We start from the raw sequence: 22966 nt of genomic DNA, 5'->3' as shown, positions 1-22966 counted from the left end.
TACTGAGTTAATACAAATTTCTTTGAAAAACAATAAGAAAAAATAATTTGCTTGATGTACACATGGACAGTTGTTGTAAACAGACAATTCAAGAGAAAAATAAGTTGCTATACTTCTTTCTATGAACGATTCTCATTATGACATGAAGTGGGAAGAAAGAAAAGGAAAATTAAAGATCACTCACATCTATCTAATATGAAAATAGCAAGAATATAAATAGACAACACTTACTCACAACCCTTTTGGGTGTATATATACAGGTCAACTACTTTACTTAATGATATGTAGAAAAATTAAAGATATGTCTAACATACTAACATACAAACTCACTATTACACCCTTTTATTTTATCTCTCAAAGAATTGAGAAGGTAATACTATTTAAGTTATGTTTTATACCTCTGCTTGCTAGTATGAATGTTTTCAAATGACCTTACCTTCTTACAGGTAAGGAGGCATCCATTGATATGGCTAGTTTGACTGATTATATGAGAGATGGAAAGTACGGATTTTACAAAGCATCAACAAATGAATGAACAAAATATCAATGTCAATAACCTCAAAATTAACATTAAGCAAAAAAATCAAGTTGTAACATAAATAATTTTAGAAAGATTGATTTAAATTTCAGAACACAAATACCATACATTCCTTACAGAGGTAGATTAAGTACACATAAATTTGCATATGTATAACAATATTTAAATTTAATAACTATCAAAATACAGTAAGGACTAATGTATTCAGGAAAGCAGCTATCTCTGTTATAAGAGTAGAGGATATAAGATCAGAAAACATAAATATAACTATACTCTTATGGACCTTTTTTTAAAGCAATAATGTAAAATGTTATGAGATTTTGTGCTATGGACAGCATCTGTTGTTCTATCTCTCTGCAGGAAATATTTCATGATAAACTTATTTAATAAGACTGCTCAGTGTACTCACATTAAACCCATGTAGCAACTCTGTAGAAAAATTTGTTTCAAAATAAAGTACAGTAATTTTTTTATCCTTTGATTTTTCTGTAGGTTAGTAAATTTAATTCTGTACTGATTGTCAACTATTCAATTCAAATTCTGTCTGTTTAAAATATCAGTATAATGCGTGATTAAAGAACATTGAACTATACCATACTATATACATTGAACTATACCATCACTATATACTAGAATCATTCAGGATCCGACATTTACCTCAGACAGTAATTGATTAATAAGCATCTGTGTGCATATGACATTGTACTAGCTAGGGCACAACACTCTTCTTTCCCTGCCTTTGAGAAGCTTATGTTCGAAGAGCCTTTCAATTTGGCAACAGATTTTAATACACAATTGCCATTATTTCTTACCAACTCTTTGGCATATGTGAACTTTTCTTATTTGCATATACTGTTCTTCTGGACAAGAGGGAATCTTCTTTGATATTTTCTGAAACCCCAATTATAGCATTTACACTTCATAAATAATAAAATTCACCTCAATGTTTAACCTCTCATTATAGTTCCTCTCAGCTATTATATTCATCTCTTTATGATTTGCCTCTAATTTATCATAATGTCTTTAATGACTACTTTAATTAAATAAAACAATTCTCCATGGCTATTATTATAGATTATGCTAAGAATAATATATATATGTATATATACACATATATAATAAAATTACATATGTTTGTGACTTTAGACACAAACAGCTATTTAATCCTTATCAGTGACATCAGTGTGGGTGCAATTAGCACAGTTTGCAGCCACTTCATAATTCAGAAGAGTGCGATCATTCAGTTGGAAGCACATTTGACAGAAACTCCATAGTCATGAAAGTAAAAGCTTGAAAGATCACCCACTAGAATGGAGAAGCTGTGAATCTTTCATTGGTGCTATTGAATACTAATGTCAAGGTCAGGATGCTGTAATTTCAGGCTGCCAAAATATTGCTGGAAATGATATACCAGAAGATGTTTAAGAAGGCAAAGAAACAGAACTTTGGAAAAAGAACTTTCTCAGCATGTAGTTTGATATCTCTCTTTACTCCTGGAAGACAAATCTTCACTTGATCATTGTTTTACAACAAAATCTTCTGCAGATTCCCCTCCATAATGCTTCCCATAGTCAACTTTTTTATTCTTTTGTCTTCTGTGTTATTAAACCTCTATCTTGGATAAGAATGGCAATGATTGTAAAAATAAATCTATTCCTTGGAAACTCTGATTTTTTTTTTTTAAAGAAAGTCTGTTTTTGCAAAGCTAGATCCACCCCCACTTCTAACAAATGCCCACCACCAGTGCTGGGCTGTAAGATACATTTAATTCTACTATCATTTTCTCAAAATGTCCTATCAGACATAAGTTTCTCTTTCCTCAGAGTGAAGATATAAGAATATAATAAATTGAGGCAGTTTGACATTATTTTGAAGTTCCAAGACAGCACCTTACTCTAATTAAACAATATTTGCTATATCATCACTTAATGTCTCCTATGTATGAAAATTTTGCGGTTTGTTAGGTTTTGCAGATTTTGTGTGTGTGTGTGTGTGTGTGTGTGTGTGTGTGTGTGTGTGTGTGTGTGTGCGCGCGCGCGCGCGCGCGCATGCGCGTGTATTGTGTCTGTTGTTTGATCCCTGTTATCATTCCCAGAAACAGCTAATTACATTAACTGTCACTGTTTTAGGTGAATTCTGAGGTCCTGATTAGTAGTTGCTTTTCTAAAAATTGAAAGCACACAGGATGAGAGCAACTTGGTCCTGAAGCCAAGCTCATGAGAATCCCATCATCATCTAACACTGTAACATACTGGTCATTTTTTACACAATGATTTTAAAAACTGGTACTCCAAAATAGTTCTAATTGATTTTTTTCTCTTATTCATTAAAAATAAATCAAGAGCAAAATAAAGGACACAATTCAGCACACGCTTCTTTCATTTTTTTTTTTGTATTTTCTGAAAATTTCCAGAGTCCATTCTCTCAGATAGAAATAAAACTCCCAAACTCATCTTTGCCCTCATCTGACTGATTTCACAAACATAAATATGTCAATGAGCTATACCAAACAATAGCCCAGTAGGATTGCTTTCCATATTCCAGATACATTTTGAAAGATGTCTAAAATGACAAGTTTGCTGTAAAATATACATGGCCGGGTGAACTTCCCCAGTTGTATCTTGCGCCTCAGTAACTCGAAAGAGAAAATGAAATCTTTTCCTCTGCATCAGACATGTTTTAAAAATATTTGAATCTCTCTTTTAAATTTTCCCTAGCCTTTATAAGCATACTGGATGCTTGTTTAAAAAGTTTCTAATTTTAACCTATTATGATTAGAGGCCGCCACGCAAGACTCAGAAGCTTGAAGCCATCACCTTTTTAAGTGTTTTGTGGTAGATGCTTTAACTGAATCGATTCAGTCTAAATTAGACCATGGCTAGGCTTGGCTTTAAAAACAATTTATCAGCTTCCTATGGAGCTTTAAATCTTATGAGATGGTAATGTAGACAGCACTAGAAAGTCTTCTCCATGTTAAGCAATCTTTTATGATTTGGGTATAAAATCAAAAATGACATTCTATTTTAAGTGACGAATAAAATGGCCTTGGAAACCAGGGGGAACAAGACAGAGGTGTATCAGGTTGGACCTGAAATACACAAGGCGAAGGTGACAAGGGTAGAGCGTATTCAAAGGTCAGCCCCTTTCCAAGAAGGATATAAACAATAGGACTTAAAGAAAAATATAAGTTGAAAGCTCAGTGGAGGCCGCGTTTTTTCCCTGGTGATGCTTATCCCTGAGTCTACAAGCTACTCTCGGGCTTTGTTTCTCTTTTTCCTTTTTCCATGTAGAGTGTTTGTGCTAGTCATGAATGGTATTAATTAGACAGTCCTGGAGCAGTTATAAGGAATAAATCAGACCGTAGGAACAACACTGGAAGTTCATTAATAAGTAAAATAAATCCTTGCTTTCAGGAAGCTCATTGTCTAAGGGGGAAAAATGGTTCAACTAAAGAATCAAGGACAATGTGACATCACTATACTCGATAACTCCCTTCATACTCCCCTGGCATACACTCTACACCCTATGAAGAATAGAGGCATGTTGAATATTAAGAGGGTGCAAAAATAACAAAAATAAAATAATAAACATAGCTCTTATGTAAGACACCAGAGTCAGTATGGTTCTCACCTTTTAGTCTTGGGTAATCCTGAAGTCTGCCAAAGCTGTGTGAAACAGGAGGGGTGAGGTTTGTGCGATGAGTTTTCATATGGCATGGATCTCTTTTCTCCTGGGAATGCTATGGCCCAACAGGCTGAAGTGGCTTCTATGTTAAAGGGGTCTTCCTTTTCCTGGTGTCATTTCCAATAGCTGTGTTTCTTGCCTTGCAACAAAGCTCACAATATGGTCACTCTGCTTCTACAGGTGGTGGGCAGTGCCCCCTCTCTGTTTGGCAGGCTCATAAATACCAGGGTATTGCTAGAGTTCTGACATTCAGTAACTCACATGTGGTTCACACAAACTTGATGGAATTTTTGGCTCTACCATCCTCTCATTTTTCCATATTTAATACGAGAAAGACACTTAAGGCATTGCTCAGTATCCTTAGTCATCAGGGAAATGCAAATCAAAACGACTCTGAGATACCATCAGATACCTGTCAGAATGGCTAAGATCAAAAACACTGATGACAGCTTATGTTGGTTGTGGAGCAAGAGGAACACTCTTCCACTGTTGGTGGGAGTGCAAATTTGTACAGCCACTTTGGAAATCAGTATGGCAGTTTCTCAGAAAATTAGGAACTGATCTACCTCAAGACCCAATGATACCATTCTTGGGCATATACCCAAGGAATGCTCAATCATACCACAAGGACACATGTTCAACTATGTTCATAGCAGCATTATTTGTAATAGCCATAACCTGGAAACAACCTAGATGCCCCTCAAACAAAGAATGGATAAAGAAAAGGTGGTACATATATACAATGGAGTACTACTCAGCAGTAAAAAACAATGACATCATGAAATTTGCAGGCTAATGGATGGAACAAGAAAATATCCTCCTGAGTGGGGTAACCCAGACTCAGAAAGACAAACATGGTATGTACTCACTCATAAGTGGATATTAGAAGTAAAGCAAAGGATAACCAAACTACAACCTACAATTCCAGAGAAGCTACATAACAAGGAGGACCCTAAGAGGGACACATAGATAGCCCTGGGAAGGGGAAATAGATGAGATCTCCTGGGGAATGCGATGGTTGAACTGGAATGGGGTGGAGTGGGAGAGTAATGAGAGAGATAGCTCCATAGAGGGAGACATCATGGGGATAGGGAGAAACCTGGTGGTAGGGAAGTTCCCAGGAATCCACAGGATAACAGCAGCTTAGACTGCTGGCAAGGGTGGAGGAGGTGCCTGACATGGCTTACCTCGGCAATCAAATAGGTGAATGCCCTGACTGTCATCAGAGAACCTTCATCCAGTAACTGATGGAAACAGCTGCAGAGAGCCACGGCCATGCACTAGGCCTGGCTCCGGAAGTCCATTGGAACACCTTGTACAGCCTTGATGCAGGGGGAGGGGCTTGGACCTGCCCCAGCTGAATGTGCTGGGCTTTGCTGACTCCCCATGGGAGGGCCTTACCTCATTGGAGGAGGGGATGGAGTGGGCTAGGGGAGAAGGCTGGAGGGAGTGGGAGGAGGGATGAGGGAGGGATCTGTGGTTGGTATGTGGAATGAATTTCTTAATAAAAAAAAATGAAAAAAAAAAGAAAAACATAACTTCTTTCATAATTATGGTGAGAATTAAGGGAAATGAAACTACAAGTCCTGTTCCCTAAGAGCACCAGACATACATACCAGCTTTCTGTCTTTCCTATTCCCTCTCCTTCCAGTCATTTTAAATTTTTTGAGAACTTCACATATGTGCCCCAAATCTTCATCATCCCTACGTCTACTTCCCTGCTTTGATTCTTCCCATGCATCACCATTCTCCCATGGCCTCTTTCTCTTTACTTACTATTGTTACATTTTACATACATATGCGTGTGTGTGTGCGCGCACACATGCACGCGCATGCACACACACACACACACACACACTCATGCATACATGGGCAAGCATGTAAGTAAAGGTGACTGGATTAATTTATCATTGTTTTTATGCACATGTGTCCCTGGATGACCACTTTGAATTTGACAACGTTTTCAGAGGATTCTTCTGCATCTCTTAGCTGTAAATGACTACTGAGTACAACCTTGTGTAATTTTTCCTGTCTGTGTTAGCCAGGCAACTGGTGTTGTCCATACGCAGCCTTACTCAGGAAATCTTTTATTGAACTATTGTCAGCATGTTTCTCTGTGGTTTCTGGGAGGCACTATCTAGCAACATGTGCCCTTGTCCTCTGACTCTTAAATCTTCTTTTGATTTCTCATGCAACTTCTTGAGAGCCATCTCATTTTCAAATTGCAGGCAAGAATGGAGGAGATTTATTTAAGTTGCAGAAGAGAATACAAGTGATACAAAAGAAAATAATCTCCAAATAAGTCACCACAAACTGAAATTATCTGTGATTACAAGGCTAGAGCATTGCTCTAAGAAAATGCAAGTAATATATTTAGTGCATAGTAAGGACTTAATGCATATCCGCTACTTCATGGATGTGATTTAGAGTTGTTGTGTGTTAGAAGTAGAATGGAATAGCTAATTGCTCAAGAGTTGGATGAAACAATACAAGCAAAGCACTTAATGGAGGGATGATGCTCAATTACTATTAGCTGGTATTAGTTGGGATTTTACTGCAGGATAAAGCTTGTGCAAACACCCTTTCCACAGCAGTCTTTGCTTCACTTTATGAAGCCACTGACGTCATTGGGACATAGGCATAGTAATGGAAGTCATCTGCAAAAGGACTCTCAGGCCACTCGAGCTCTTTAGTTCCTCAGGTGATTATCACCTTCAACAGGACTAGAAAGAGAAAGCAAAACAGAATGGTATTCAAATTCTATGCTACTTTTAAATCTTTATAAGCATGTTTTTCACACTTAACACTTAGGATTCTACAGTTTCGCCAGAGTTTCCCAGGGCTTCATCAGTGATAATTAAAATATCATATTTAATGTCTTAAAAGTTCACAACTCCTGTGGATTTATTTCACACACATTAGGTTAGTTATGCAACAAGCAAACATTTATTGGGCATTTGTGCATATAGATATTGTATATAAATATACAATATTATAGCTTCATATATTTTATGAGGAATTGCAAAGGGAAGGCCAGCTATATTTGCTTTTAGGGTTATGGCTTACAAGCATTAACCCGAAATTAGAAAGTTCAAGGTTTGTATCAAGAGACCAGGAGAAAACATAGGCATGGTCACTGTGACTAGCCATATACTAACTCATAAAGTAACTCACTTTGACTTTCGGCTTTCATCTCCAACACAAAACACTAAAGATGTGCCTCAAGATTACTTTTGTATATTAAAATATTCCAAAGGAAAGTCTACAGTAAGCTGGGCTGTGGGCATAAATGTCCTCGTTATTTCTTAATGAGGACATTTAGCTGAACAGCTCCCTACATGCAGGACTTTCCAAAGCAATGTGAATGAACTCCTCAAAATTTCTCTAGCACTACATACATGGTTTGGGATGCCAAATAAATTAATAAAAAGACCCTCTTTTATGAATGTAGTAACCACCTTATTGTGGTGGAGTATTGCTTGTTCCCTTCTTTATTAGGACGTAGCCTAAGCTAACTAACGAAGTCCAAGCATTACCATGTCTAATGGGGCACAGTTGTGGCAGCTGGAAAATTGAGTTGCTTGTCCTTTTTTTTTATTTTATTTTTCTCTCAAGGCTGATGTTTGCTTCTTGAATCATAAAATTTGAGAAATACATGTTGACATTCTGCATTCACACTGTGGCCATAGGCTGGAGATCACCATAATTGTCAGTGACAGACATTCCTTTCCAAAGCTAAGTTCTCACCTAATTTGTGTGAAGCAATCCCCAGTGAGTGTCCCAGTCACAGCCAGCACATGTGAAATGTTGCTTTCAAATTGCATGCATGTGCCAAAATCTGAAAGAAAAATTCGTGGAAATGACATCTGCAATTGAAAAATAATAAAAATAAATAAATGTACATATCCTTAAAAAAACAACAGCTTTCTGATTTTCTGGAAGTTGTTCTGGGCAGTGGATTTCTAATCAGAAAGGATGACTTGATCACTCTTCCTGTGCACTGCAGCAGAAGGGCTACAGCAAGGTCAGATCACACATGGACATGCCAGCACACAGCAGAACGTGGATGGTAAACTTTGCGTCTCAAAACTTACTATACGTAATTTGACTAGCTTACATGACATCAACCAAGACTTGGAAGATTTACCAACAGGGCTTTATTTAAGAAGTGATGGTCATAGCTAGCCATCCCTGTGTTTGCCAAGTGCTCATTTAATACTATGAGGTATAGCTGGCAGTCCTGTTCTACAGAGGAAAACTATGTGAATAGAAACCAGCTAAGTAAGGCTGGTGCTGTGTTCTGTATATAAACTGGCTGGTTCCACAGTTTGTATTCTTAAGTACTATATAATATGAGAGACATCTATTTAGTTAATTACTTCATGGACAGTTAATACACTTGACATGACCACTCAAACACTGTAAACTAGCAGTCTTTGCTGTTACCATCATTGTTCATATTGTATTTGCACCATAGACTGTTATCAACACTCTCAAAATTTCCTTTCAGTGGATAATTTATTTTTAAGTATGTATAGCACCTTGGATCATGAGAACACCTCAACAGAAATCATTTCTCCTTCTCTGTAAAGTATTCAGATGTTAATTGTGTGGACAATATCTTGAACTACTCCCTTCCCTTTTCCCATGCTATTATTTGATTTAAAAAATGTAATTATGTAATTGGATAAAGGGTCTGGACAGTTGTTTATTTTTAAGATTCAACTCAAAAGCTTTTACTTCCCTTGGCATACTATGCCTAATTCATTGTGACAGCTTTACTGAGAATGTGAAACTTACAAGTGCCCCCTTTTCCAACTTTGCCGCAGGGAGTAGGAGGTGTAGGGACTGCCTGCTACACTCAGTGGACCTGCCTTTGACCTGCATCTGCATCTGGGTATGTAATGAAAATTCATGAGCTGCCTCTTTCTTTGAAAGTGAGCTGCATCTTGAAGCTCCTCTTTGTGAATTACGGAGGAAGGAAACTTCCCTGGAGTCTAGGGGTAGAGGACACAGTGACCTGCAATAAGTCAGGAGAGAAAAGGTGCCGTCCCCACAGAAGGTGCGGCACCTAATCCACAGCAGCCCTGTTGAGGCCCTGTTCTGGGCACTGCCCACACTGTCCGCTCAATAAGAACTCGAAGAGGGCAGCCCTGTGTCTATGTATTCTGTCTCATTTACAACCATTCAGAAAGAGCATCAGAATTTTCTTTTCTTTTTTTTTTTTCAATCTCATAGTGTTAGTTCAATGGATCTACCTATATCAAGGACTCAAGTTAATCAACTTACAAAGAACAATGTTTTATATGGACTCATGCCTCAGCCTGTTATTTATGCTGTTGTACACACAGGCTTAGGGCAGAAAAAAATTGATGAAAGTGTGGCCAAAACTAAAGAGAGAGAGAGAGAGAGAGAGAGAGAGAGAGAGAGAGAGAGAGAGAGAGAGAGAGAGAGAGAGAGAGAGAGAGAGAGAGAGGGGGATTTGCTACAAGGTTAATTTTAAAAGTCCATTTTTCAAAAGCTATTGAAGAATTCTAAGGCATTGATTATCTTTTTAGTTCTTAGATGAGTTTCACAGAATATGAAGTTAGCCACTATATGCTGAACAAACTCTGTGGACTCTGTACATGTGGTCTTGTAAATTGGCCATGCCTCCTTCTAAACACCGGCATCACTGTTAAATAAAACCCATTTTTCAGTATGCAGTTCCTCCTTACTCTCCTTAACCCTTATTATTGTTGCTATGCACCGCTTTCCTATGGATTCATTCATTCTGAATCATCCATATAAATGGAATTACAATCTGCTACCTTCCACATTTGCCTCCTTCAGCTTGTATAATACTTTTAAGATTCATCCATGTTATGGCTTTACTGTATGTTAATCCTTTCTATGCCTGAATAATATCCCATTGTAAATTTATGAAATGCCCTCCCTGTAAACCCCACAGTTTTTTTCTTTCTTCCATTAATAGCATGCTGTTTGTTTCTGTTAGCCACTGTGAATGTGTGTCTGTGAAAACATGTGCTTGTATATTATCTATCCAATGCTCGCTCATTTTCAGTTTTGATGAGTACATACCTAAGAATGGATTTGTAAAATCAGTAGATTAGCTAATTGTTCAGATTGTGCCAATTTTTCATTAATTAGTATAATCCTAGATAACTGAGTCTATCTCATAGGTGACTTTTCTTGTGCTATTTCTTGTATACAGTAGTCTTCTTTCCACATATTGTTGTATAAAGTTATTTTAGTCACCACTTTGTGAGCCTTAGAATGTTCTGGGTATCCTCACACTCCATTCTTCTTTCATAATGCCAATCTTCAGAACATGGGAAGAGAAAAATAAATCTAATAGGAAATACTGTACTACTAATATATTTTTTTACTTGGTCATGTACCAAACATGTATAAATTATTTCAAACTATACTAAATACTGGCATATATAGTTCAATGACATAGACTTGGTCTCTCCCCAGACAGAGTTGGTATTCTCAAAATCAAATAGGAAGAGTGAAATTTCACTATTATGATTATAATCTGATATTTAAAAGCCAAAATTGCATCACTGTATTTTTTTTTCAAGACAGGGTTTCTCTGTGTATTTTGGTGCCTGTCCTACATCTCGCTCTATAGACCAGGCTGGCCTCAAACTCACAGAGATCCTCCTGGCTCTGCCTCCCGTGTGCTGAGATTAAAGGCATGCACCACTGCTGCCTGGCGTATCACTGTATTTTTGAAGTGAGGCAAAATGTCTCTATTTACTTTGGGTAATAATCACCTTTGTCTTTTTTGCTCAGTCTGCTTCCTTACCTAACTGGTTCCAAACTCTGGTCACCGATGTGGTAGTCAGAAAATTCACTGCAAAGTTTTTGTGATTTCAAAGATGTCCAAGGACACACATGCAATCTGGTTGTCTTGTAAATTGAGTCACTCAATGGAGCTGTATGTGTATTTCCATCACCACTTTTATCCCCCAAACATCATCTAGAAAAAGTTTGTTTCTGTTTTTTAAAACCATGAACATCCATTTTGTTTGAGGCATAAGTAAGTTTTATACACACACACACACACACACACATACACACACACACACACATATATATATATGCAATTCCTGTAAGTACTTTAAATTTTATTTCAAATCAAATAAATAATTCCATACTGAAACAGTGACATGTTTAGAGTTAGGAAATGTAAGTTACTTTGATGGTATTAAAAACCTATTATAAAGGTGCAGAATGAATACATCTAAAAGAGTTATCTAAGTGCAATAGAAAAAAACATATGAGTTTATCAATGTTATAGATAGATATCAAGGACCAATAGGAATAGGAGGTTTTGGTCTCTGGAATTCAGTAGGATGTTGCAGCTATAGAAAGGGCGTCTGCATCATCATCCAGCAGAATGAGACAGTGCAGGCATAATCATTTTCTGAAGAAATGTCACCTGTAGGCAGCATCCATCACATAATTTCACATGTGTCCACAATTTCAACGGAAGTTTGATGAAATATCCATGGAGTCTATATTGCTAAAACAGTGGTCTTCAGTCTTCCTAATGCTGTGACCCTTTAATACAGTTTCTCATGCTGTGGTGCCCCCCCCCCATCATAAACTAATTTCATTGCTCCTTCATAACTGTAATTTTGCTACTGTTATGAATTGTAATGTTATTATCTGATATGCAGAATATCTGATATTTGATCCTGCAGGGGTCTCGACCCACAGGTTGAGAACCACTCCCCTAAAACTTAGAAAGAAAATATATGTCAGGTTCTACCATGTAATTGCTCTGATATGAATAATGTCCATGAGGATCCATAGATGGCTTAATGGGTAAAGATGCATATCACCAAGCCTGAGGACCTTTGTTCCATTCCCAGAACCCACATGATAGAAGGACAGGGCAGACTCCTGAAAGCTGTCCTCTGACTTCTTCCACATGTGCATGTTGGCATTCATACACACACACGCGCACACACACACACACACACACACACACACACACACGTAATAATGTTAGTTTAAAAAGAACATACCACTTGATTATAGCATTTAAAAGTTAATAAAGATAAGCTTTTTTAAAAAATTTCTAGATCCTAAAATTAAGTCTAAACTGGTTTTCAGTAAATAGAGAATATACTTTAGAGTATCTGTGTAGAAATGAAAAAAGTTCATATTTATATTTTTGGTCAGCAAACCTTACTTATTGGTTTTTTACTTTATTTCAAAATTTGAATAAAAATGAGGTAACTGTGAAAAACAAAATTTCTTCAGCTAAATCTCTTTCCTTTTTTTAAAATTTAATGTATTGTTTCGAGGAAAAATATCATCAAATATTTCTACTCTCAAATTTGGGTGACATTCTATGTTTGCAAAACTACTGGAACCCCAACATATCTTTATATGTTGTAGATAAATTATTTAAAATTTTTTCATTCAATGAATCAATTTAATATGGGAGAGCAAAATCAGTTTCTTTGAAAAAATCTGCCATAAAGACTCATTTTACACTTGAAGTTAAACTTTTCAATAATTTATTCCCTCTCTGGGCTGCCCAGGATTCTAAATTGCTCGAATTACTGCTGGGGTGCATGGCTGACCTCATGCCAGGCTACACCTGATGGCAATTGTTTATATTTAGAACACTGTCCTGATCAATCCCTGACACTCACTACTGACTTCCTGCTGCTCAGAAATGTGTACACTAATAGCATTTGTATGTTTTTCTTGTCCCTCAAGGTTTCAGATTCCTTCTCTACAAGAACATGGCAAATTAGAGCGAGCAGCAGAGACAGGCATTCTAGACTCAGGCTGGGCAATTGTGTTGGATTATGATATGCTATCTTATATTTCTAAACAAACATGTCATATCTATCCATAAAATTTCACTTTATAAATATAGTTCTCTACACAGATTTATAAAGACATCCATCTGTTGCACATTCCCAACTTCAGAAAATTACAATAACAATAATCCTTAATATACATGATTTCTAGATTTTGATAAAGAATGAATTTAATAAATACAAGAGTCAATCAAAACACCCTGATAAACACATTGACAGAAATATATATTAAAAAATCTGTTCTATTGGAAAATTACTTCTCTAGAGGTCACCTCTATAAAATTACAACTTTAATGTACCTAATTTTAAGGTGTTTGGATCGTCATATGAAGCAGTAATGAAATATATGCTGGACCATTATTTTTATTATTTTAAACGTCTGTGGATTTTTAGGAAACTTCTCCGGTAACGACTTCTCCGTGCACTGCTTTTCCTTCTCTACTCAGCTCATCCACCCCGCCACACATATAACCCTTCCTGTTCCAGTATTCCGATTTAACCGTTTTATAACACTATGGCCAATCTCGTCTTCTACAACCCCACCTCCATGACCCCTTACTACTTTGTAGACGTCTATGGACATTCTAGATGGGACACACATATCTGAAGGCCCGTAGCTAACATCCACCATTAAGAGAAATCATGCCATGTGTTCCTTCCTGAATCTGCAGCACCTCTCAGAATGATTGTTTCCAGCTCCATAGATTTATCTGCAAATTTAATAATTTCAGTTTCTTACAGCTGAATAATACTACACTGTGTAAATGCACCACATTTTCATTATCCATTCAACAGCTGATGGTCACCTAGACTCCTATTTTTGGCTCTTATGTATAGAACAGCTATGAATATGGATAAGCAGGTGTCTTTATAATAGGATGCAGAGTTCTTTGCATATATGCCCAAAAATTGTGTAGCAGCCTCTTCTGATGGATCTATTTCTATGTTTTTGAGGAGCTTCCACACTGATTTTTATATGTGGGAATGGCTACGCCAGTTTACAGCACTGCCATCACAAAACAAGTGTTTCCTCCCTCTTCCCCACCTTCATGACAGTATTTGCTGTCTCCTCTTCCTCCTCCTCCTCCTCCTCCTCCTCCTCCTCCTCCTCCTCCTCCTCCTTCTTCTCCCTTCTGAATGGGGTAAGATGAAATTCCAAGGTACTTTTGGCTTGAAATTACACACATACCTGTAAAAAGAGTTTAAATGGGGTTATTCTCTAGTGGGACAACCTTGTTCCTGTTAGACACCACAGGCTAACAAATGGAAATACCAGTACTAGGAATATGTTGCTGCTTTTGGAGTTAGTGGCTAGTGAACGCCAATAGTTCCCCACATATTATAGACTATTACCGATGCTGTTTGTTATACCTCAGAATTTGATGTGAACATCTCATTTCTGTGTGACATTAATTAAAGAAAAAGGGGCCATGAATCTGAGAACGAATGATGGAAAGTGGTGGAGGAAGGAAAGGCAAAGGAAATACACAAAATTATGTGTTAATTTACATAGCGATATTAAATATGTATTTGAAAAGACAGTTGCTGAAGATATACATACTGAGCTGTAGAACATGGAGAAACCAAGCTGTTTGTTCCTAGAAATATTCATGTCTACTGGCTAGCTTTTTTCTTTCATTGTTCTGGGAGGTTTTATGCACACTGCTAACACAGAAAAGTAATCATCAATCACATATAGCTTTGAATCACGTGAGCTACAATAATCACACGTCCATTGGTGTACTAGTAGCACACACATCATGGAAGTGTAACCAGCAATTTATGGTTGAATGTAAGTATTATTCTACAAGGTGAAACCCATACTGGTACCATTATCAGGCTCAGAACCTGTGTGGCTAGACAGATTGTAAGTCTTAGTGCAGAGTATAGTGCTATTACTCTGCTAAGTGGACGTGCAATTAAATTGACTCCTGGTGACGTAGTATACTCCTAGATTAATATGCCTCTCAATTCTCATCAGAGAAACTTCTGCTTTCAGTTGATGGTGATTAACATTGAAGACCTATAACTGGTCAAAGTACATAGAATAAGAGACTATGAAATTTTCAGGCCTATGTGGGGCATTCACATCACTCTATCCCCGCAAGTCTCAGGAAATATAGTAGAAGGAGGAACAGAAACTTTGTAGGACCCAGAGGGTGTGGGTGGCTACAGTGAAACAATGTTTTCTGGACACAGAAGGGCAGTGTTCCCATATGAACTCACAGCAGCCATGACAGCATGTACATGATGTGTACAAGCTCCATCCAGACAACAGTCCATTCAGGGAGATGGTAGGGAGACATCAAAATCTACACCCAGCTAAGGAACTGTTGGTAATTGATGGCTTCTGGAAGAGAAGGAGTCAGATTTTTTTAAGGGTGTGACTTCTTATAGTTTGACCACAATGTTCCTATGAAAGGCCACACCTCCAAAAGTATATGAGCAGCATAGACTTTTACTTGATGGGTTTGAAAAGAAAACTGGACACAAATATTGGAGGGTAAGGAGAGAGTATTGGACTAGCGGTAGTTGGAGAAGGGCAATGAATACCATCAAAATATATTGTACAAAATTCTCAAAGAAATAATAAAAAAATAAGAAAAAGGGGAAATTGATAAGAAAGCCTTAATCAGTTTAAAATACAAATTTGTTTAAACCAACACCTTTTAGGAAGGATTTGTGTGGTGGGGGTTGAAAATAATTTCTTTTATGTTTTTCACTTTTAATTTTTTCAAAGCTACTAGGAGAATTTTGTGTCCCTGAGGCAGAAGGAAACAAAACAACAGCCTTCCTGTTGTCTATGCCGTGACACTAAAGAATTAAATGTAGAAAACAGACAAGTGTTAAAACAAACAACAATTTTAATCATGTTTGTATTGTCTTCAAATCTCAACTGGGTTATATTTCAATTCTGCTTTATCTTCCATATCACTCAAATACATAGCTATTTCTCTGCAATGCTTCTGGAGTTATCAATTCCACAATACTACCACTCTTGATTAAAGAAATGCCCTTGGCTCTTATTTATAATGTCATTGAATTACCAGCTTCTAGAAATATTTTTTAGTCTAAAACCTTTCATATACAAAGCATGGTTATTTTTGTTTGAAATATAAGATTTAAAAAAAAATGTTTTAGTAGTTCCTTGAGAACAATGAATTTTGAGCCTTCACTTCCCTATTTCCAAAGCCTCCTATCAACCATTCCTGATCTCTTTCAAAATTAGAGTCTTTTTTTTAAACCAGCATAATCCCTGACACATTTGAAATATTTGTCATTATACACATAGGTAAGTGTAGCCTTCACCGCTCATCAAGAAAACTCTTCGTAACAGATGGAGACTACCACAAAACAAACAAACAAACAAAACCCATAGAGTTCTGGAGCCCAGTCCCAAAGAATACATATACAAAACTCCCAACCTAAGGCTCAAGGAACATTATACACAGGTGGAAGAAAAATTGTAAGAAACAAAGGACCAGAGAGTTTGCTATGAGATTGTGTCTTCTAGTATCTTCAGAAGCTACATCCATAAAGTCTTGCCAACAAAACTACCTAAACATGAGCTGAACATGAACAACAATAGACATGGTAAAATGGAAGGAGAAAGCCATGAAGTTTCAACCCTACACAAAGGACTACAAAAACCTAAGAGCAATGAAAGTTGGGATAGGGAGAAATAGTCTTCTCCAGGAAAAAGCCCACAAATTACTTATCAAATACAAAATTGTCTGCCATGAAAACATACATACAAGTAACATTATATAGTCTAAGCTGGTCATATTTAGGAATTTGTATGTAACAATAGTTCGTAAAAAATATCAAGACCAATTTGTGTTCCTCAAGTACTCTTGGATGTCTGATCTTCTGGTGAAACATGGCTGACTTACCAGGAGCCACACTCGTCAAGAAAACTGTTTCTCCCTCTCCTTGCCACTAGCAATTCCAATAGCCCCAAGGGTATAGACTGAACCATGCTCACCTCCGTGTGCATGCTGGCATTTCGTCTGGCTTGAGCTTGCAAAGGTGCTGTGCATCCTGTCACAGCAGCTGTAAGTTCGTGTATTCCACTGTCTTGCTGTTTCCAGGAGCACATCCTTTTTTTTTGTGGTCATCTACTGCCTCTGGCTAATAAATTGTCTCCATCCCTTAACTACAATGATCCCTGAACCGAGAGGAAGGTGTACAAACATATGTATATGTATATGTGTATGTGTATGTGTATGTGTATGTGTATGTGTATGTGTATGTGTGTGTATATGTATATGTATATGTATGTATTTCATTTGGATAGAAAATGCCACAGTCCCTTATTCACTGCACCTTGGTCCATTGTGGGTCTCTCTATTAATTATCATCTACCATAAGTAGAATCGTCTCCTTTGAGGGTTGTAAGGAACAATGACCTATGAATGTAATGATGAGTCATTAGGGATCATTTTAATTACATGTCCATTTAGCAGAATATTAGTAGTAGGTTCTCCATAGAACCTATCATCTATCTAGCCATAGGTTAACGGACTGATAATGGTAGCAGGTATGGGTTTTATCTTGTGGATTAAGACTTAAATTGAATCTGAAATGGCTGATTACTTCCATGATGTCCAAGCCACTATTACAGCAGTGGACAGGTCCTGCCAGGCCAGTTATAATGACAGCTCACAAATTTCACATATTTGTATTATTGATAATTGTCTTTGCTAGTCCTGTGCCTAATACCTCCTAGCACAATGAAAACTACCTAGTAGGGACAAAACTTCTGGGTGATTACCAGCATGACTTCTCCATGTTTTATCACTAACAAATGTGGTGTCTTATATTGAACTTAACCCTTTTAAATTCCTTCATATTTCATAATATTTCATTTTTAACATGTTCTACAAGGTCTGAATCTTGGGTTCTGACATTGTCTTCTTCTGAATCTTTTATAGACCTTATCTCCTTTATTATCTGAAGTCCACCACCATCAAGATCCAATGGGCTACCTTTCTCAGGGGATGTTTTAGCTCCTATTTTGGCCATCTGAAATAGTTTACTGTTCCTTAATCTTTAGCATCTGAACACATTTCCAGGGCATTGACCTTCAGTAGCCAGACAGTATAGAATAAAGCTAGAGAGTGCTAGCTAAGGAATACCAAGGCTTTCATCCCTTAGTACTGTGCCCTGCATTCTTTTTAAGAAAGAAAAGAAAAAAGAAATTTTGAAATAAGACTGCCTCTCTATGAGCATCATGGTAATCATCACAGAGGAACTTGGGCTAATAACCTTTGCCACTGGTAACAATTGTTTACTTCGTATACCCTTCTACGCACAACTTTGGAATATAAGAGGTATGAAAAATTGTACTCAGTTTGTAAATATGCCTTTATGTAGCAGTTCATTCAAAAATAATTACTGGAGTTTAATCATATTCCAGGGACCCAGATATGGACTTTCCTGAGCCTGTTTATGTTGATCCTTCCTCTCCTCCATGCACTTTCCCCCTTCACTTCTCCATCACCTCAATGCCCTTAATTCCCTGGTGAAGTCCTGTTCCTTTTTTTCAAGGCCCAGATGAAATGTGACCTCTTATCAGAAGCTCCCTGGATTTCTCAGGGCTGAATTAATTGCTCCTTTATCTACGTTCCCAAAGGAGCTAGTTCATACATTTGTAAGAGCACTTATCACATTGCATTAGGACTATTTGCATATCTGTGTCCTTTCTGGACTTTTTTTTCCTGGATGGCAGTGACCACATCTTCCTCATTTATAAACATATCATTTCACAGCTTCACCCTGATCATTGTACAGGGTTTGGCATACAGCAGGGACTATAAAAGCATTAGTTGTTGTTTAAAAGCCCCAAATTCTCAAACATCAATAGACAGTTCCTGTAAGGGTGAGTCCCAAATATATATAAGATCTATATTACAGCTTTTTATAGCTGATACTCTAGGAAAAAACCTTTCCTTATGACACTATTGCATTTAAAGGAAAATTCTGCTCTAGACAAAATTCCCAATGCACAGTCAAAACTTAAACAATTGAAAACTACAAATGTTGCAAAAATCAGGTCACGAAGAATCCTGAAGATCAGGTGGGGATGCAATTAGCTGGAAAAATTAGGCTAGGTCACTGAGGCGGAAGGATCTTAAGAAATATTGCAAGAGCGTGTGGACATATTTGGGAAACAAACCACTAATCAAAAGAAATGGTCTTGTAGAGGACCACTTGCAGAGAGACTCTAAATGTTAGGTCTCCACCCAGTCTCTCCCCTTGGAGTATGAGTGAGAGGGGATGAAGGCCACCAAGAGAACATAGCCCACTAAATCAACTAAGTAGGGTTCACAGAGACTGAAGCAGGAAACACCTGCAAGTGTCTATACCATGTCCAGATATGTTATAGCCATTCGCTTGGTGGTTTTGTGGGACTCCTATCAGTAGGAGAGGCTGTGTCTCTAACTCTTGCCTGTTCTTAGGATTCTTTTCCTCCTATTGGGTTGCCTTGTCCAGCCTTGATATGAGTGCTCTTACCTTGTCTTATTGTGTTTTTGGTTATCATGTTTGGTTGTTGTCTCTTGGATGCTTGTTCTTTTCTGAAGAGTAAAAGGAGTGGGGAGTGGATCTAGGGGAAGGGAGAGGTAGGAAGGGGAGCTGGGAAGAGTGGGGGGAGGAGAAACTTATCAGGGTGTATCGGATGAGAGAAGAATCTATTTTCAGTAAAACATGTTCTTAAATTATACATACCTAGTGTATATTTTCTGTGAAAAAAATCAAATAAAATTGTGGTCAGTGTAAAGAAACATTAAAGAGAAGGTTTGTGGGTACCACCCCCAATTTCATCATGTTGTTATACCTCTATAAGTTTATTCATGTAATCTTGATGTTTAGTTAAATTTGTTACTTGGGAAGCCCTGAAGAATTTTTTAAAATATACCTTTACAAAAAAAGTAAATAACTTTCTCAAAGGATTGTTGCTATTTTCTAACTTGATTTAGATCCTTAAATAAGAGCACATTTCTCTGTAGCTCTCGGGTTCAGATAGCTACAAAAACAGTTCCAATGTAAACATTTATACTCCTCAAATCAGTTTTGGACAAGAGAATATTTAGTAGCTGGTTTAAGACATCTAATGAAGGCTGCTTGGTTATATTCTTGGCTAAAATTCATACCATGTTTATGATTTATGGCAGACATAGGCATATCCATTTTGGTACATGAGAGTGAATAGAAGTATCCTTGAACCTTAGCAAGACACTGTTAAGTGAGTCCAGGAGAGTCTGTTAAAGGGTACCAAGGATTTATTAAGATATAAAATGGGGAAAAATACAGTCACGGATATAGGACAAAGTAAACAGCTATTGTTGTCTTCTGTTCTGCCCAGGGGTGAACAGAATCAGCCCTCCGGTCTCCAACCACCCCAAGAGAGAGATAGCATGCACCCCTTCCTCAATTTTAAGCAGTTACATACCCAGAAAAAAACATGCCTCTATCAGGCCAGATAAGCCAAGGTCATTGGCAGAGGGAATTCCCACAGCACTTCCCCTTTTTGTATAAATGAGAAGGTTCTAAGCCTAATACAAAGTTATATACAAGAAGAACAATTATCAAGTATTATCTAGAAGAAAGAAAAGGCAATAACATAAAAAATGGAACTATAACGAACAAGAGCAACATCAAGAGGAAACACATATTAAATGTCCAGGCCAAAGGTAATTGGCAAGTTACAGAGATTATTCCAGTGGCTGTCCTATCCTGAAGAATCTAAATCTCGTACCTGATAGGCTCTTAGCTAAGATATGAGAGGACTGTACCTGTAACTATCTAGTCTTCAACCCCATCAAAGATCTGACAAGGAAAATAATATTACCTGAGTAAACAGGAAGTACAGCAAGCATGCAAAGTATGACAGAAAGAGCTGGCTACCTGGACAGTCACCCAATGTTTCCTGCAACATTGGGGCGACGATCATTGGCTACAGGCCTAGAATATCTGACAGACCATTTTCAGAAGCAGAAAAGTTTGAAAGACTGTCTATCCTGTCTTGGCAAAGTTCAGCATTTGCCAAGTGATGGAAAAATCCTTTTTTAAACCTTTGCTATTGACATTTTTTTAAATGAAATTCTGAGGCCTCCAGCATATTTGGTATCAATAATCGATCAATTTCATCATTACCTTGTGCTAGAGGACCTGGCAGACTGGTATGGGACCTCATATATATATATATATATATGATGATTTCTATTCCTGATTATTTCCTGTAGCTGTATAAACAGCAAAGTTAATTCTGTTTTATCAGGAATAAATTCAGAAGTTCCAGTATGTAAAACAACTCTTTTTGCATACTGAGAGTCAATAACTATATTGAGAAGTTCTGTAAAGTCCATTAGTCCCATAAGAATGGCATACAATTCTGACTTTTGTATAGAATCACACAAGGGCTTTGAACCAATTTAACCAATTTGAACCTGATTTATATCCTGCCTTTCCTGATTTATTTGCATCAGTATGGAACATAGGGACTTCAGAGACTGGTGTTCTCCATACAATGTGCAGAAGATCCAACTGGTATTTTTTATGAATTTAATTCTCTCACTTTTGGGATAACTGTTGTTAATCTCTCCCAAAAATTAAGGCAAGCTCTTTACCAGTATTCATTATCTTTCCATAAAGAGGAAATTTCCTCATTAGTTAAAGGTACTACAATTTCTACTGGGTCCATTCCTGTCAACTGAAGAAGTCTTAATTTTCCTTTTAAAATCAAATCAGAAATATTTTCCATATATGTCTTTAAGTTTTATTCTGTTTATGTGGTAGAAATATCCACTCCAATATAATACTTATAAGGAGATTGCCTAGAGGGTAATATAATCAGGAGGCAGCTAAGCTCTGGATCCACACACTCTACATGTGGATTCTGTAATTCCTTTTCCAACAAAGCCAGTTCTCTCTCAGCTTTTCCATATGGAGTTTGTCTCTCAGTTTTTCCTTGTGTCCTGCTCATCCAGATCAGACAGTATGCTTGCCGTCAGCAGTCAAGGCAAGGCCAGTTCTTTGCCCAACAGGCCATTTTTGGTGAGGGTTATTAAGCTATCCCCACATGGCCGTGGGGTAGTTTGCCTCAGCAGAGGTGTTTGGGATCTGACTACGTGGGCACCACTTGTTAAGCAAATCCATGAGAGTCTTTTAAAGGGTATCAAGGATTTAATAAGATATGAAGTGGGGAGAAATATACTCACGGATATAGGACATAGTAAACAGCCATCGTTGTCCTCTGTTCTGCCCCGGGGGTGAAGGTGGGGAGGTTTGAATGGAACCAGCCATCCAGTCTCCGACCACTGACCACCTCAAAAGAGAGAGAGTGCATGTTCCCTTCGCAGTTTCAAGGGAGTCAAGTACCCAGAATAAAACACGCCTCTTTCCAGATACCCCAAGCTTGTAGGCGGAGTGAATTCTGATGATGGAATCTGATGAGGCCCTCAGTAAGCAGGGCTTTTATTGTTGTTTTTTTTTTCTTTCTACCAATGAAAATAAATTATATTCCACATTCACCTGGTTAATTCCTTTTAATCCATTTTCATATATGCCTTCACCTTCCCTGGAGACTGTTCACCCTAAGAGTCTAGAGCAAATCCAATTTGGAAGTATTCAATCCACTGCATCTTTATCATGGTCTGATGGAATACTTAGAACTTAGATGCTGAAGGAGATGGTTACTTTGTAAATAGAGTTTGTAGGTAAACAAGACCGGATGATGAAAATCCTTGTTGATTTAAGGAGGAGGCAGGATTTCTAGGTATGATAGCACTCAAGCCTTATGTATGGTGAAAAGATTGCTCTCTAAATAAGAGAAACTGTCTTTAAAGAGGAAAATAATGAAGAATGTGGCTATGTCATCTTATTTATGCTT

General features: G+C 37.4%; 1 protein-coding gene across 1 annotated transcript in view; it reads left to right on the top strand.

Moving 5' to 3' along the window:
* Tenm3 (teneurin transmembrane protein 3) overlaps positions 1-22966 on the top strand; it is a 2633929-nt gene that overhangs the window by 1032236 nt on the left and 1578727 nt on the right. Inside the window, 1 exon segment of the mRNA XM_052752285.1 lies at positions 9052-9119. The gene's annotated coding sequence lies outside the window, so the exon portion shown is untranslated.

The sequence above is a fragment of the Peromyscus californicus genome, unplaced genomic scaffold (assembly GCF_007827085.1).
Source record: "Peromyscus californicus insignis strain IS unplaced genomic scaffold, ASM782708v3 Scaffold_23__1_contigs__length_62951481, whole genome shotgun sequence".
Taxonomy (NCBI): domain Eukaryota; kingdom Metazoa; phylum Chordata; class Mammalia; order Rodentia; family Cricetidae; genus Peromyscus; species Peromyscus californicus.
The sequence above is the reverse complement of the archived record's forward strand: the minus strand, read 5'-3'. Positions and strand labels throughout refer to the sequence as shown.